Raw genomic sequence first — 15,352 nt, forward strand, 5'->3', positions numbered from 1 at the left:
TTACGTTGTCATACCAGCCAGATTAATAAGAATAAATTATATGTTCCTTGGAGAACACAGAATGATCAAGCTATTGAGTAACAGAAGATCAGAGACCATTGACAGCCATTTTACCAGTAGGTATGATAACTTGTCATCTTTCATGTTCAACAACACACCAATCACATGTGACAACAGGAAACACAGCAGGTCAAAAGCAAGTTTACTCTAAGGCCAGGAAGGTCTTCCACATCACTAGAAACAGAAAGACAGCATTCCTGGGTGGGCTCAAATCACCAACTTTTAAATTAACAGTCTAACACACCAACCAATTGCACCACAGAGACTTGTGGTTATACTGACTTGTGTTATACTTTGTTCCAATTGTTGTGTTAACGTGCATCAAAAGTGCAGCAACATTTTCAAGGAAGTAGACCTATAGTTTTCTAATGTTTGTTAGCTTTTTGAATGGCCTTAAAAGGGCAAAAATGTAGCGCAATGTTCGTCAGCGCAACATTATATTAAAAGGCATCTGGCAGGAGTAAATCCCGCCTCAATCACAAATATATTCTGATAAATATATATTTTAAACAACTGCATTTTCACAAATGTAATATATAATCGCCAAGCCCATTCAAAATAATTAGGGGACTGACTCCGGAAGAATGATGAAGTGGCTAGTCACTTTCATGGCGTATTGGCGTACATATACACACAAACACACTGGACCAACATTGTCCTTCTCGCGAGATAAATATAAATGCTAAGGTTTTTCATGCCAGATTGACATCATTTACGTTGTCATACCAGCCAGATTAATAAGAATAAATTATATGTTCCTTGGAGAACACAGAATGATCAAGCTATTGAGTAACAGAAGATCAGAGACCATTGACAGCCATTTTACCAGTAGGTATGATAACTTGTCATCTTTCATGTTCAACAACACACCAATCACATGTGACAACAGGAAACACAGCAGGTCAAAAGCAAGCTTACTGTAAGGCCAGGAAGGTCTTCCACATCACTAGAAACAGAAAGACAGCATTCCTGGGTGAGCACAAATCACCAACTTTTAAATTAACAGTCTAACGCGCCAACCAATTGCACCACAGATACTTGTGGTTACACTGACCCTCAGCAGGCCAAAGTCTCATGGAAGCTCAAACCAAGTCAGGAAGGGTCAGTTCACATCTCCACAATCTGAAAAATGTCATCCCTGGGTGGTGATGATGCACCAACCTTTAGATTGACAGTCAAACACGCTAACTGATTGCACTAGAGAGGCTTGTGTTGGCATTGACCGGGGCAAAATAACAGGAATCTCATTACAGGTCCAGGACGTCACATCCACATCATGGAGCACAACAAACTGAGAACTGTCGTCCCTGGGTGGGCTCGAACCACCAACCTTTAGATTAACAGTCTAACGCGCTAACCAATTGCGCCACAGAGACTTGTGGTGTATATGATCCTGACGCTTGATCGATGGCCATTTGTGCTCTCATCCAACTGAACATGGAGTTTACGAAACAACAACACTTTGTTCCAATTGTTGTGTTAACGTGCATCAAAAGTGCAGCAACATTTTCAAGGAAGTAGACCTATAGTTTTCTAATGTTTGTTAGCTTTTTGAATGGCCTTAAAAGGGCAAAAATGTAGCGCAATGTTCGTCAGCGCAACATTATATTAAAAGGCATCTGGCAGGAGTAAATCCCGCCTCAATCACAAATATATTCTGATAAATTTATATTTTAAACAACTGCATTTTCACAAATGTAATATATAATCGCCAAGCCCATTCAAAATAATTAGGGGACTGACTCCGGAAGAATGATGAAGTGGCTAGTCACTTTCATGGCGTATTGGCGTACATATACACACAAACACACTGGACCAACATTGTCCTTCTCGCGAGATAAATATAAATGCTAAGGTTTTTCATGCCAGATTGACATCATTTACGTTGTCATACCAGCCAGATTAATAAGAATAAATTATATGTTCCTTGGAGAACACAGAATGATCAAGCTATTGAGTAACAGAAGATCAGAGACCATTGACAGCCATTTTACCAGTAGGTATGATAACTTGTCATCTTTCATGTTCAACAACACACCAATCACATGTGACAACAGGAAACACAGCAGGTCAAAAGCAAGCTTACTGTAAGGCCAGGAAGGTCTTCCACATCACTAGAAACAGAAAGACAGCATTCCTGGGTGGGCTCAAATCACCAACTTTTAAATTAACAGTCTAACGCACCAACCAATTGCACCACAGAGACTTGTGGTTATACTGACCCTCAGCAGGCCAAAGTCTCATGGAAGCTCAAGCCAAGTCAGGAAGGGTCAGTTCACATCTCCACAATCTGAAAAATGTCATCCCTGGGTGGTGATGATGCACCAACCTTTAGATTGACAGTCAAACACGCTAACTGATTGCACTAGAGAGGCTTGTGTTGGCATTGACCGGGGCAAAATAACAGGAATCTCATTACAGGTCCAGGATGTCACATCCACATCATGGAGCACAACAAACTGACAACTGTCGTCCCTGGGTGGGCTCGAACCACCAACCTTTAGATTAACAGTCTAACGCGCTAACCAATTGCGCCACAGAGACTTGTGGTGTATATGATCCTGACGCTTGATCGATGGCCATTTGTGCTCTCATCCAACTGAACATGGAGTTTACGAAACAACAACACTTTGTTCCAATTGTTGTGTTAACGTGCATCAAAAGTGCAGCAACATTTTCAAGGAAGTAGACCTATAGTTTTCTAATGTTTGTTAGCTTTTTGAATGGCCTTAAAAGGGCAAAAATGTAGCGCAATGTTCGTCAGCGCAACATTATATTAAAAGGCATCTGGCAGGAGTAAATCCCGCCTCAATCACAAATATATTCTGATAAATATATATTTTAAACAACTGCATTTTCACAAATGTAATATATAATCGCCAAGCCCATTCAAAATAATTAGGGGACTGACTCCGGAAGAATGATGAAGTGGCTAGTCACTTTCATGGCGTATTGGCGTACATATACACACAAACACACTGGACCAACATTGTCCTTCTCGCGAGATAAATATAAATGCTAAGGTTTTTCATGCCAGATTGACATCATTTACGTTGTCATACCAGCCAGATTAATAAGAATAAATTATATGTTCCTTGGAGAACACAGAATGATCAAGCTATTGAGTAACAGAAGATCAGAGACCATTGACAGCCATTTTACCAGTAGGTATGATAACTTGTCATCTTTCATGTTCAACAACACACCAATCACATGTGACAACAGGAAACACAGCAGGTCAAAAGCAAGCTTACTGTAAGGCCAGGAAGGTCTTCCACATCACTAGAAACAGAAAGACAGCATTCCTGGGTGGGCACAAATCACCAACTTTTAAATTAACAGTCTAACGCGCCAACCAATTGCACCACAGATACTTGTGGTTACACTGACCCTCAGCAGGCCAAAGTCTCATGGAAGCTCAAACCAAGTCAGGAAGGGTCAGTTCACATCTCCACAATCTGAAAAATGTCATCCCTGGGTGGTGATGATGCACCAACCTTTAGATTGACAGTCAAACACGCTAACTGATTGCACTAGAGAGGCTTGTGTTGGCATTGACCGGGGCAAAATAACAGGAATCTCATTACAGGTCCAGGATGTCACATCCACATCATGGAGCACAACAAACTGACAACTGTCGTCCCTGGGTGGGCTCGAACCACCAACCTTTAGATTAACAGTCTAACGCGCTAACCAATTGCGCCACAGAGACTTGTGGTGTATATGATCCTGACGCTTGATCGATGGCCATTTGTGCTCTCATCCAACTGAACATGGAGTTTACGAAACAACAACACTTTGTTCCAATTGTTGTGTTAACGTGCATCAAAAGTGCAGCAACATTTTCAAGGAAGTAGACCTATAGTTTTCTAATGTTTGTTAGCTTTTTGAATGGCCTTAAAAGGGCAAAAATGTAGCGCAATGTTCGTCAGCGCAACATTATATTAAAAGGCATCTGGCAGGAGTAAATCCCGCCTCAATCACAAATATATTCTGATAAATATATATTTTAAACAACTGCATTTTCACAAATGTAATATATAATCGCCAAGCCCATTCAAAATAATTAGGGGACTGACTCCGGAAGAATGATGAAGTGGCTAGTCACTTTCATGGCGTATTGGCGTACATATACACACAAACACACTGGACCAACATTGTCCTTCTCGCGAGATAAATATAAATGCTAAGGTTTTTCATGCCAGATTGACATCATTTACGTTGTCATACCAGCCAGATTAATAAGAATAAATTATATGTTCCTTGGAGAACACAGAATGATCAAGCTATTGAGTAACAGAAGATCAGAGACCATTGACAGCCATTTTACCAGTAGGTATGATAACTTGTCATCTTTCATGTTCAACAACACACCAATCACATGTGACAACAGGAAACACAGCAGGTCAAAAGCAAGCTTACTGTAAGGCCAGGAAGGTCTTCCACATCACTAGAAACAGAAAGACAGCATTCCTGGGTGGGCACAAATCACCAACTTTTAAATTAACAGTCTAACGCGCCAACCAATTGCACCACAGATACTTGTGGTTACACTGACCCTCAGCAGGCCAAAGTCTCATGGAAGCTCAAACCAAGTCAGGAAGGGTCAGTTCACATCTCCACAATCTGAAAAATGTCATCCCTGGGTGGTGATGATGCACCAACCTTTAGATTGACAGTCAAACACGCTAACTGATTGCACTAGAGAGGCTTGTGTTGGCATTGACCGGGGCAAAATAACAGGAATCTCATTACAGGTCCAGGATGTCACATCCACATCATGGAGCACAACAAACTGAGAACTGTCGTCCCTGGGTGGGCTCGAACCACCAACCTTTAGATTAACAGTCTAACGCGCTAACCAATTGCGCCACAGAGACTTGTGGTGTATATGATCCTGACGCTTGATCGATGGCCATTTGTGCTCTCATCCAACTGAACATGGAGTTTACGAAACAACAACACTTTGTTCCAATTGTTGTGTTAACGTGCATCAAAAGTGCAGCAACATTTTCAAGGAAGTAGACCTATAGTTTTCTAATGTTTGTTAGCTTTTTGAATGGCCTTAAAAGGGCAAAAATGTAGCGCAATGTTCGTCAGCGCAACATTATATTAAAAGGCATCTGGCAGGAGTAAATCCCGCCTCAATCACAAATATATTCTGATAAATATATATTTTAAACAACTGCATTTTCACAAATGTAATATATAATCGCCAAGCCCATTCAAAATAATTAGGGGACTGACTCCGGAAGAATGATGAAGTGGCTAGTCACTTTCATGGCGTATTGGCGTACATATACACACAAACACACTGGACCAACATTGTCCTTCTCGCGAGATAAATATAAATGCTAAGGTTTTTCATGCCAGATTGACATCATTTACGTTGTCATACCAGCCAGATTAATAAGAATAAATTATATGTTCCTTGGAGAACACAGAATGATCAAGCTATTGAGTAACAGAAGATCAGAGACCATTGACAGCCATTTTACCAGTAGGTATGATAACTTGTCATCTTTCATGTTCAACAACACACCAATCACATGTGACAACAGGAAACACAGCAGGTCAAAAGCAAGCTTACTGTAAGGCCAGGAAGGTCTTCCACATCACTAGAAACAGAAAGACAGCATTCCTGGGTGGGCACAAATCACCAACTTTTAAATTAACAGTCTAACGCGCCAACCAATTGCACCACAGATACTTGTGGTTACACTGACCCTCAGCAGGCCAAAGTCTCATGGAAGCTCAAACCAAGTCAGGAAGGGTCAGTTCACATCTCCACAATCTGAAAAATGTCATCCCTGGGTGGTGATGATGCACCAACCTTTAGATTGACAGTCAAACACGCTAACTGATTGCACTAGAGAGGCTTGTGTTGGCATTGACCGGGGCAAAATAACAGGAATCTCATTACAGGTCCAGGATGTCACATCCACATCATGGAGCACAACAAACTGAGAACTGTCGTCCCTGGGTGGGCTCGAACCACCAACCTTTAGATTAACAGTCTAACGCGCTAACCAATTGCGCCACAGAGACTTGTGGTGTATATGATCCTGACGCTTGATCGATGGCCATTTGTGCTCTCATCCAACTGAACATGGAGTTTACGAAACAACAACACTTTGTTCCAATTGTTGTGTTAACGTGCATCAAAAGTGCAGCAACATTTTCAAGGAAGTAGACCTATAGTTTTCTAATGTTTGTTAGCTTTTTGAATGGCCTTAAAAGGGCAAAAATGTAGCGCAATGTTCGTCAGCGCAACATTATATTAAAAGGCATCTGGCAGGAGTAAATCCCGCCTCAATCACAAATATATTCTGATAAATATATATTTTAAACAACTGCATTTTCACAAATGTAATATATAATCGCCAAGCCCATTCAAAATAATTAGGGGACTGACTCCGGAAGAATGATGAAGTGGCTAGTCACTTTCATGGCGTATTGGCGTACATATACACACAAACACACTGGACCAACATTGTCCTTCTCGCGAGATAAATATAAATGCTAAGGTTTTTAATGCCAGATTGACATCATTTACGTTGTCATACCAGCCAGATTAATAAGAATAAATTATATGTTCCTTGGAGAACACAGAATGATCAAGCTATTGAGTAACAGAAGATCAGAGACCATTGACAGCCATTTTACCAGTAGGTATGATAACTTGTCATCTTTCATGTTCAACAACACACCAATCACATGTGACAACAGGAAACACAGCAGGTCAAAAGCAAGCTTACTGTAAGGCCAGGAAGGTCTTCCACATCACTAGAAACAGAAAGACAGCATTCCTGGGTGGGCTCAAATCACCAACTTTTAAATTAACAGTCTAACGCACCAACCAATTGCACCACAGAGACTTGTGGTTATACTGACCCTCAGCAGGCCAAAGTCTCATGGAAGCTCAAGCCAAGTCAGGAAGGGTCAGTTCACATCTCCACAATCTGAAAAATGTCATCCCTGGGTGGTGATGATGCACCAACCTTTAGATTGACAGTCAAACACGCTAACTGATTGCACTAGAGAGGCTTGTGTTGGCATTGACCGGGGCAAAATAACAGGAATCTCATTACAGGTCCAGGATGTCACATCCACATCATGGAGCACAACAAACTGACAACTGTCGTCCCTGGGTGGGCTCAAACCACCAACCTTTAGATTAACAGTCTAACGCGCTAACCAATTGCGCCACAGAGACTTGTGGTGTATATGATCCTGACGCTTGATCGATGGCCATTTGTGCTCTCATCCAACTGAACATGGAGTTTACGAAACAACAACACTTTGTTCCAATTGTTGTGTTAACGTGCATCAAAAGTGCAGCAACATTTTCAAGGAAGTAGACCTATAGTTTTCTAATGTTTGTTAGCTTTTTGAATGGCCTTAAAAGGGCAAAAATGTAGCGCAATGTTCGTCAGCGCAACATTATATTAAAAGGCATCTGGCAGGAGTAAATCCCGCCTCAATCACAAATATATTCTGATAAATATATATTTTAAACAACTGCATTTTCACAAATGTAATATATAATCGCCAAGCCCATTCAAAATAATTAGGGGACTGACTCCGGAAGAATGATGAAGTGGCTAGTCACTTTCATGGCGTATTGGCGTACATATACACACAAACACACTGGACCAACATTGTCCTTCTCGCGAGATAAATATAAATGCTAAGGTTTTTCATGCCAGATTGACATCATTTACGTTGTCATACCAGCCAGATTAATAAGAATAAATTATATGTTCCTTGGAGAACACAGAATGATCAAGCTATTGAGTAACAGAAGATCAGAGACCATTGACAGCCATTTTACCAGTAGGTATGATAACTTGTCATCTTTCATGTTCAACAACACACCAATCACATGTGACAACAGGAAACACAGCAGGTCAAAAGCAAGCTTACTGTAAGGCCAGGAAGGTCTTCCACATCACTAGAAACAGAAAGACAGCATTCCTGGGTGGGCACAAATCACCAACTTTTAAATTAACAGTCTAACGCGCCAACCAATTGCACCACAGATACTTGTGGTTACACTGACCCTCAGCAGGCCAAAGTCTCATGGAAGCTCAAACCAAGTCAGGAAGGGTCAGTTCACATCTCCACAATCTGAAAAATGTCATCCCTGGGTGGTGATGATGCACCAACCTTTAGATTGACAGTCAAACACGCTAACTGATTGCACTAGAGAGGCTTGTGTTGGCATTGACCGGGGCAAAATAACAGGAATCTCATTACAGGTCCAGGATGTCACATCCACATCATGGAGCACAACAAACTGAGAACTGTCGTCCCTGGGTGGGCTCGAACCACCAACCTTTAGATTAACAGTCTAACGCGCTAACCAATTGCGCCACAGAGACTTGTGGTGTATATGATCCTGACGCTTGATCGATGGCCATTTGTGCTCTCATCCAACTGAACATGGAGTTTACGAAACAACAACACTTTGTTCCAATTGTTGTGTTAACGTGCATCAAAAGTGCAGCAACATTTTCAAGGAAGTAGACCTATAGTTTTCTAATGTTTGTTAGCTTTTTGAATGGCCTTAAAAGGGCAAAAATGTAGCGCAATGTTCGTCAGCGCAACATTATATTAAAAGGCATCTGGCAGGAGTAAATCCCGCCTCAATCACAAATATATTCTGATAAATATATATTTTAAACAACTGCATTTTCACAAATGTAATATATAATCGCCAAGCCCATTCAAAATAATTAGGGGACTGACTCCGGAAGAATGATGAAGTGGCTAGTCACTTTCATGGCGTATTGGCGTACATATACACACAAACACACTGGACCAACATTGTCCTTCTCGCGAGATAAATATAAATGCTAAGGTTTTTCATGCCAGATTGACATCATTTACGTTGTCATACCAGCCAGATTAATAAGAATAAATTATATGTTCCTTGGAGAACACAGAATGATCAAGCTATTGAGTAACAGAAGATCAGAGACCATTGACAGCCATTTTACCAGTAGGTATGATAACTTGTCATCTTTCATGTTCAACAACACACCAATCACATGTGACAACAGGAAACACAGCAGGTCAAAAGCAAGCTTACTGTAAGGCCAGGAAGGTCTTCCACATCACTAGAAACAGAAAGACAGCATTCCTGGGTGGGCACAAATCACCAACTTTTAAATTAACAGTCTAACGCGCCAACCAATTGCACCACAGATACTTGTGGTTACACTGACCCTCAGCAGGCCAAAGTCTCATGGAAGCTCAAACCAAGTCAGGAAGGGTCAGTTCACATCTCCACAATCTGAAAAATGTCATCCCTGGGTGGTGATGATGCACCAACCTTTAGATTGACAGTCAAACACGCTAACTGATTGCACTAGAGAGGCTTGTGTTGGCATTGACCGGGGCAAAATAACAGGAATCTCATTACAGGTCCAGGATGTCACATCCACATCATGGAGCACAACAAACTGACAACTGTCGTCCCTGGGTGGGCTCGAACCACCAACCTTTAGATCAACAGTCTAACGCGCTAACCAATTGCGCCACAGAGACTTGTGGTGTATATGATCCTGACGCTTGATCGATGGCCATTTGTGCTCTCATCCAACTGAACATGGAGTTTACGAAACAACAACACTTTGTTCCAATTGTTGTGTTAACGTGCATCAAAAGTGCAGCAACATTTTCAAGGAAGTAGACCTATAGTTTTCTAATGTTTGTTAGCTTTTTGAATGGCCTTAAAAGGGCAAAAATGTAGCGCAATGTTCGTCAGCGCAACATTATATTAAAAGGCATCTGGCAGGAGTAAATCCCGCCTCAATCACAAATATATTCTGATAAATATATATTTTAAACAACTGCATTTTCACAAATGTAATATATAATCGCCAAGCCCATTCAAAATAATTAGGGGACTGACTCCGGAAGAATGATGAAGTGGCTAGTCACTTTCATGGCGTATTGGCGTACATATACACACAAACACACTGGACCAACATTGTCCTTCTCGCGAGATAAATATAAATGCTAAGGTTTTTCATGCCAGATTGACATCATTTACGTTGTCATACCAGCCAGATTAATAAGAATAAATTATATGTTCCTTGGAGAACACAGAATGATCAAGCTATTGAGTAACAGAAGATCAGAGACCATTGACAGCCATTTTACCAGTAGGTATGATAACTTGTCATCTTTCATGTTCAACAACACACCAATCACATGTGACAACAGGAAACACAGCAGGTCAAAAGCAAGCTTACTGTAAGGCCAGGAAGGTCTTCCACATCACTAGAAACAGAAAGACAGCATTCCTGGGTGGGCACAAATCACCAACTTTTAAATTAACAGTCTAACGCGCCAACCAATTGCACCACAGATACTTGTGGTTACACTGACCCTCAGCAGGCCAAAGTCTCATGGAAGCTCAAACCAAGTCAGGAAGGGTCAGTTCACATCTCCACAATCTGAAAAATGTCATCCCTGGGTGGTGATGATGCACCAACCTTTAGATTGACAGTCAAACACGCTAACTGATTGCACTAGAGAGGCTTGTGTTGGCATTGACCGGGGCAAAATAACAGGAATCTCATTACAGGTCCAGGATGTCACATCCACATCATGGAGCACAACAAACTGACAACTGTCGTCCCTGGGTGGGCTCGAACCACCAACCTTTAGATTAACAGTCTAACACGCTAACCAATAGCGCCACAGAGACTTGTGGTGTATATGACCCTGACGCTTGATCGATGGCCATTTGTGCTCTCATCCAACTGAACATGGAGTTTACGAAACAACAACACTTTGTTCCAATTGTTGTGTTAACGTGCATCAAAAGTGCAGCAACATTTTCAAGGAAGTAGACCTATAGTTTTCTAATGTTTGTTAGCTTTTTGAATGGCCTTAAAAGGGCAAAAATGTAGCGCAATGTTCGTCAGCGCAACATTATATTAAAAGGCATCTGGCAGGAGTAAATCCCGCCTCAATCACAAATATATTCTGATAAATATATATTTTAAACAACTGCATTTTCACAAATGTAATATATAATCGCCAAGCCCATTCAAAATAATTAGGGGACTGACTCCGGAAGAATGATGAAGTGGCTAGTCACTTTCATGGCGTATTGGCGTACATATACACACAAACACACTGGACCAACATTGTCCTTCTCGCGAGATAAATATAAATGCTAAGGTTTTTCATGCCAGATTGACATCATTTACGTTGTCATACCAGCCAGATTAATAAGAATAAATTATATGTTCCTTGGAGAACACAGAATGATCAAGCTATTGAGTAACAGAAGATCAGAGACCATTGACAGCCATTTTACCAGTAGGTATGATAACTTGTCATCTTTCATGTTCAACAACACACCAATCACATGTGACAACAGGAAACACAGCAGGTCAAAAGCAAGCTTACTGTAAGGCCAGGAAGGTCTTCCACATCACTAGAAACAGAAAGACAGCATTCCTGGGTGGGCACAAATCACCAACTTTTAAATTAACAGTCTAACGCGCCAACCAATTGCACCACAGATACTTGTGGTTACACTGACCCTCAGCAGGCCAAAGTCTCATGGAAGCTCAAACCAAGTCAGGAAGGGTCAGTTCACATCTCCACAATCTGAAAAATGTCATCCCTGGGTGGTGATGATGCACCAACCTTTAGATTGACAGTCAAACACGCTAACTGATTGCACTAGAGAGGCTTGTGTTGGCATTGACCGGGGCAAAATAACAGGAATCTCATTACAGGTCCAGGATGTCACATCCACATCATGGAGCACAACAAACTGACAACTGTCGTCCCTGGGTGGGCTCGAACCACCAACCTTTAGATTAACAGTCTAACGCGCTAACCAATTGCGCCACAGAGACTTGTGGTGTATATGACCCTGACGCTTGATCGATGGCCATTTGTGCTCTCATCCAACTGAACATGGAGTTTACGAAACAACAACACTTTGTTCCAATTGTTGTGTTAACGTGCATCAAAAGTGCAGCAACATTTTCAAGGAAGTAGACCTATAGTTTTCTAATGTTTGTTAGCTTTTTGAATGGCCTTAAAAGGGCAAAAATGTAGCGCAATGTTCGTCAGCGCAACATTATATTAAAAGGCATCTGGCAGGAGTAAATTCAGCCGCAATCACAAATATATTCTGATAAATATATATTTTAAACAACTGCATTTTCACAAATGTAATATATAATCGCCAAGCCCATTCAAAATAATTAGGGGACTGACTCCGGAAGAATGATGAAGTGGCTAGTCACTTTCATGGCGTATTGGCGTACATATACACACAAACACACTGGACCAACATTGTCCTTCTCGCAAGATAAATATAAATGCTAAGGTTTTTCATGCCAGATTTACATAATTTACGTTGTCATACCAGCCAGATTAATAAGAATAAATTATATGTTCCTTGGAGAACACAGAATGATCAAGCTATTGAGTAACAGAAGATCAGAGACCATTGACAACCATTTTACCAGTAGGTATGATAACTTGTCATCTTTCATGTTCAACAACACACCAATCACATGTGACAACAGGAAACACAGCAGGTCAAAAGCAAGCTTACTGTAAGGCCAGGAAGGTCTTCCACATCACTAGAAACAGAAAGACAGCATTCCTGGGTGGGCTCAAATCACCAACTTTTAAATCAACAGTCTAACGCGTCAACCAATTGCACCACAGAGACTTGTGGTTATACTGATCCTCAGCAGGCCAAAGTCTCATGGAAGCTCAAGCCAAGTCAGGAAGGGTCAGTTCACATCTCCACAATCTGAAAAATGTCATCCCTGGGTGGTGATGATGCACCAACCTTTAGATTGACAGTCAAACACGCTAACTGATTGCACTAGAGAGGCTTGTGTTGGCATTGACCGGGGCAAAATAACAGGAATCTCATTACAGGTCCAGGATGTCACATCCACATCATGGAGCACAACAAACTGACAACTTTCGTCCCTGGGTGGGCTCGAACCACCAACCTTTAGGTTAACAGTCTAACGCGCTAACCAATTGCGCCACAGAGACTTGTGGTGTATATGACCCTGACGCTTGATCGATGGCCATTTGTGCTCTCATCCAACTGAACATGGAGTTTACGAAACAACAACACTTTGTTCCAATTGTTGTGTTAACGTGCATCAAAAGTGCAGCAACATTTTCAAGGAAGTAGACCTATAGTTTTCTAATGTTTGTTAGCTTTTTGAATGGCCTTAAAAGGGCAAAAATGTAGCGCAATGTTCGTCAGCGCAACATTATATTAAAAGGCATCTGGCAGGAGTAAATTCAGCCGCAATCACAAATATATTCTGATAAATATATATTTTAAACAACTGCATTTTCACAAATGTAATATATAATCGCCAAATCCATTCAAAATAATTAGGGGACTGACTCCGGAAGAATGATGAAGTGGCTAGTCACTTTCATGGCGTATTGGCGTACATATACACACAAACACACTGGACCAACATTGTCCTTCTCGCAAGATAAATATAAATGCTAAGGTTTTTCATGCCAGATTGACATCATTTACGTTGTCATACCAGCCAGATTAATAAGAATAAATTATATGTTCCTTGGAGAACACAGAATGATCAAGCTATTGAGTAACAGAAGATCAGAGACCATTGACAACCATTTTACCAGTAGGTATGATAACTTGTCATCTTTCATGTTCAACAACACACCAATCACATGTGACAACAGGAAACACAGCAGGTCAAAAGCAAGCTTACTGTAAGGCCAGGAAGGTCTTCCACATCACTAGAAACAGAAAGACAGCATTCCTGGGTGGGCTCAAATCACCAACTTTTAAATTAACAGTCTAACGCGCCAACCAATTGCACCACAGAGACTTGTGGTTATACTGATCCTCAGCAGGCCAAAGTCTCATGGAAGCTCAAGCCAAGTCAGGAAGGGTCAGTTCACATCTCCACAATCTGAAAAATGTCATCCCTGGGTGGTGATGATGCACCAACCTTTAGATTGACAGTCAAACACGCTAACTGATTGCACTAGAGAGGCTTGTGTTGGCATTGACCGGGGCAAAATAACAGGAATCTCATTACAGGTCCAGGATGTCACATCCACATCATGGAGCACAACAAACTGACAACTATCGTCCCTGGGTGGGCTCGAACCACCAACCTTTAGATTAACAGTCTAACGCGCTAACCAATTACGCCACAGAGACTTGTGGTGTATATGACCCTGACGCTTGATCGATGGCCATTTGTGCTCTCATCCGACTGAACATGGAGTTTACGAAACAACAACACTTTGTTCCAATTGTTGTGTTAACGTGCATCAAAAGTGCAGCAACATTTTCAAGGAAGTAGACCTATAGTTTTCTAATGTTTGTTAGCTTTTTGAATGGCCTTAAAAGGGCAAAAATGTAGCGCAATGTTCGTCAGCGCAACATTATATTAAAAGGCATCTGGCAGGAGTAAATTCAGCCGCAATCACAAATATATTCTGATAAATATATATTTTAAACAACTGCATTTTCACAAATGTAATATATAATCGCCAAATCCATTCAAAATAATTAGGGGACTGACTCCGGAAGAATGATGAAGTGGCTAGTCACTTTCATGGCGTATTGGCGTACATATACACACAAACACACTGGACCAACATTGTCCTTCTCGCAAGATAAATATAAATGCTAAGGTTTTTCATGCCAGATTTACATCATTTACGTTGTCATACCAGCCAGATTAATAAGAATAAATTATATGTTCCTTGGAGAACACAGAATGATCAAGCTATTGAGTAACAGAAGATCAGAGACCATTGACAACCATTTTACCAGTAGGTATGATAACTTGTCATCTTTCATGTTCAACAACACACCAATCACATGTGACAACAGGAAACACAGCAGGTCAAAAGCAAGCTTACTGTAAGGCCAGGAAGGTCTTCCACATCACTAGAAACAGAAAGACAGCATTCCTGGGTGGGCTCAAATCACCAACTTTTAAATTAACAGTCTAACGCGTCAACCAATTGCACCACAGAGACTTGTGGTTATACTGATCCTCAGCAGGCCAAAGTCTCATGGAAGCTCAAGCCAAGTCAGGAAGGGTCAGTTCACATCTCCACAATCTGAAAAATGTCATCCCTGGGTGGTGATGATGCACCAACCTTTAGATTGACAGTCAAACACGCTAACTGATTGCACTAGAGAGGCTTGTGTTGGCATTGACCGGGGCAAAATAACAGGAATCTCATTACAGGTCCAGGATGTCACATCCACATC

The 15,352-nt window shown here is 41.2% G+C and overlaps 7 non-coding genes across 7 annotated transcripts; all 7 read right to left on the reverse strand.

Moving 5' to 3' along the window:
* Positions 1 to 1,362: 1,362 nt before the first annotated feature.
* Positions 1,363 to 1,436, reverse strand: trnan-guu (transfer RNA asparagine (anticodon GUU)). Its single transcript has one exon. It is a non-coding gene; the product is annotated as a tRNA-Asn (tRNA).
* A 1,094-nt stretch (positions 1,437 to 2,530) lies between these two features.
* On the reverse strand, positions 2,531 to 2,604 carry trnan-guu (transfer RNA asparagine (anticodon GUU)). The gene has a single exon. It is a non-coding gene; the product is annotated as a tRNA-Asn (tRNA).
* Positions 2,605 to 3,698: 1,094 nt separating this feature from the next.
* trnan-guu (transfer RNA asparagine (anticodon GUU)) lies at positions 3,699 to 3,772 on the reverse strand. The gene has a single exon. It is a non-coding gene; the product is annotated as a tRNA-Asn (tRNA).
* A 1,094-nt stretch (positions 3,773 to 4,866) lies between these two features.
* On the reverse strand, positions 4,867 to 4,940 carry trnan-guu (transfer RNA asparagine (anticodon GUU)). Its single transcript has one exon. It is a non-coding gene; the product is annotated as a tRNA-Asn (tRNA).
* Positions 4,941 to 6,034: 1,094 nt separating this feature from the next.
* On the reverse strand, positions 6,035 to 6,108 carry trnan-guu (transfer RNA asparagine (anticodon GUU)). Its single transcript has one exon. It is a non-coding gene; the product is annotated as a tRNA-Asn (tRNA).
* Positions 6,109 to 8,370: 2,262 nt separating this feature from the next.
* trnan-guu (transfer RNA asparagine (anticodon GUU)) lies at positions 8,371 to 8,444 on the reverse strand. The gene has a single exon. It is a non-coding gene; the product is annotated as a tRNA-Asn (tRNA).
* A 3,430-nt stretch (positions 8,445 to 11,874) lies between these two features.
* Positions 11,875 to 11,948, reverse strand: trnan-guu (transfer RNA asparagine (anticodon GUU)). The gene has a single exon. It is a non-coding gene; the product is annotated as a tRNA-Asn (tRNA).
* Positions 11,949 to 15,352: the final 3,404 nt, after the last annotated feature.

Source organism: Oncorhynchus mykiss, chromosome 21, assembly GCF_057628025.1.
Source record: "Oncorhynchus mykiss isolate SJ-2025 chromosome 21, ASM5762802v1, whole genome shotgun sequence".
Classification (NCBI taxonomy): domain Eukaryota; kingdom Metazoa; phylum Chordata; class Actinopteri; order Salmoniformes; family Salmonidae; genus Oncorhynchus; species Oncorhynchus mykiss.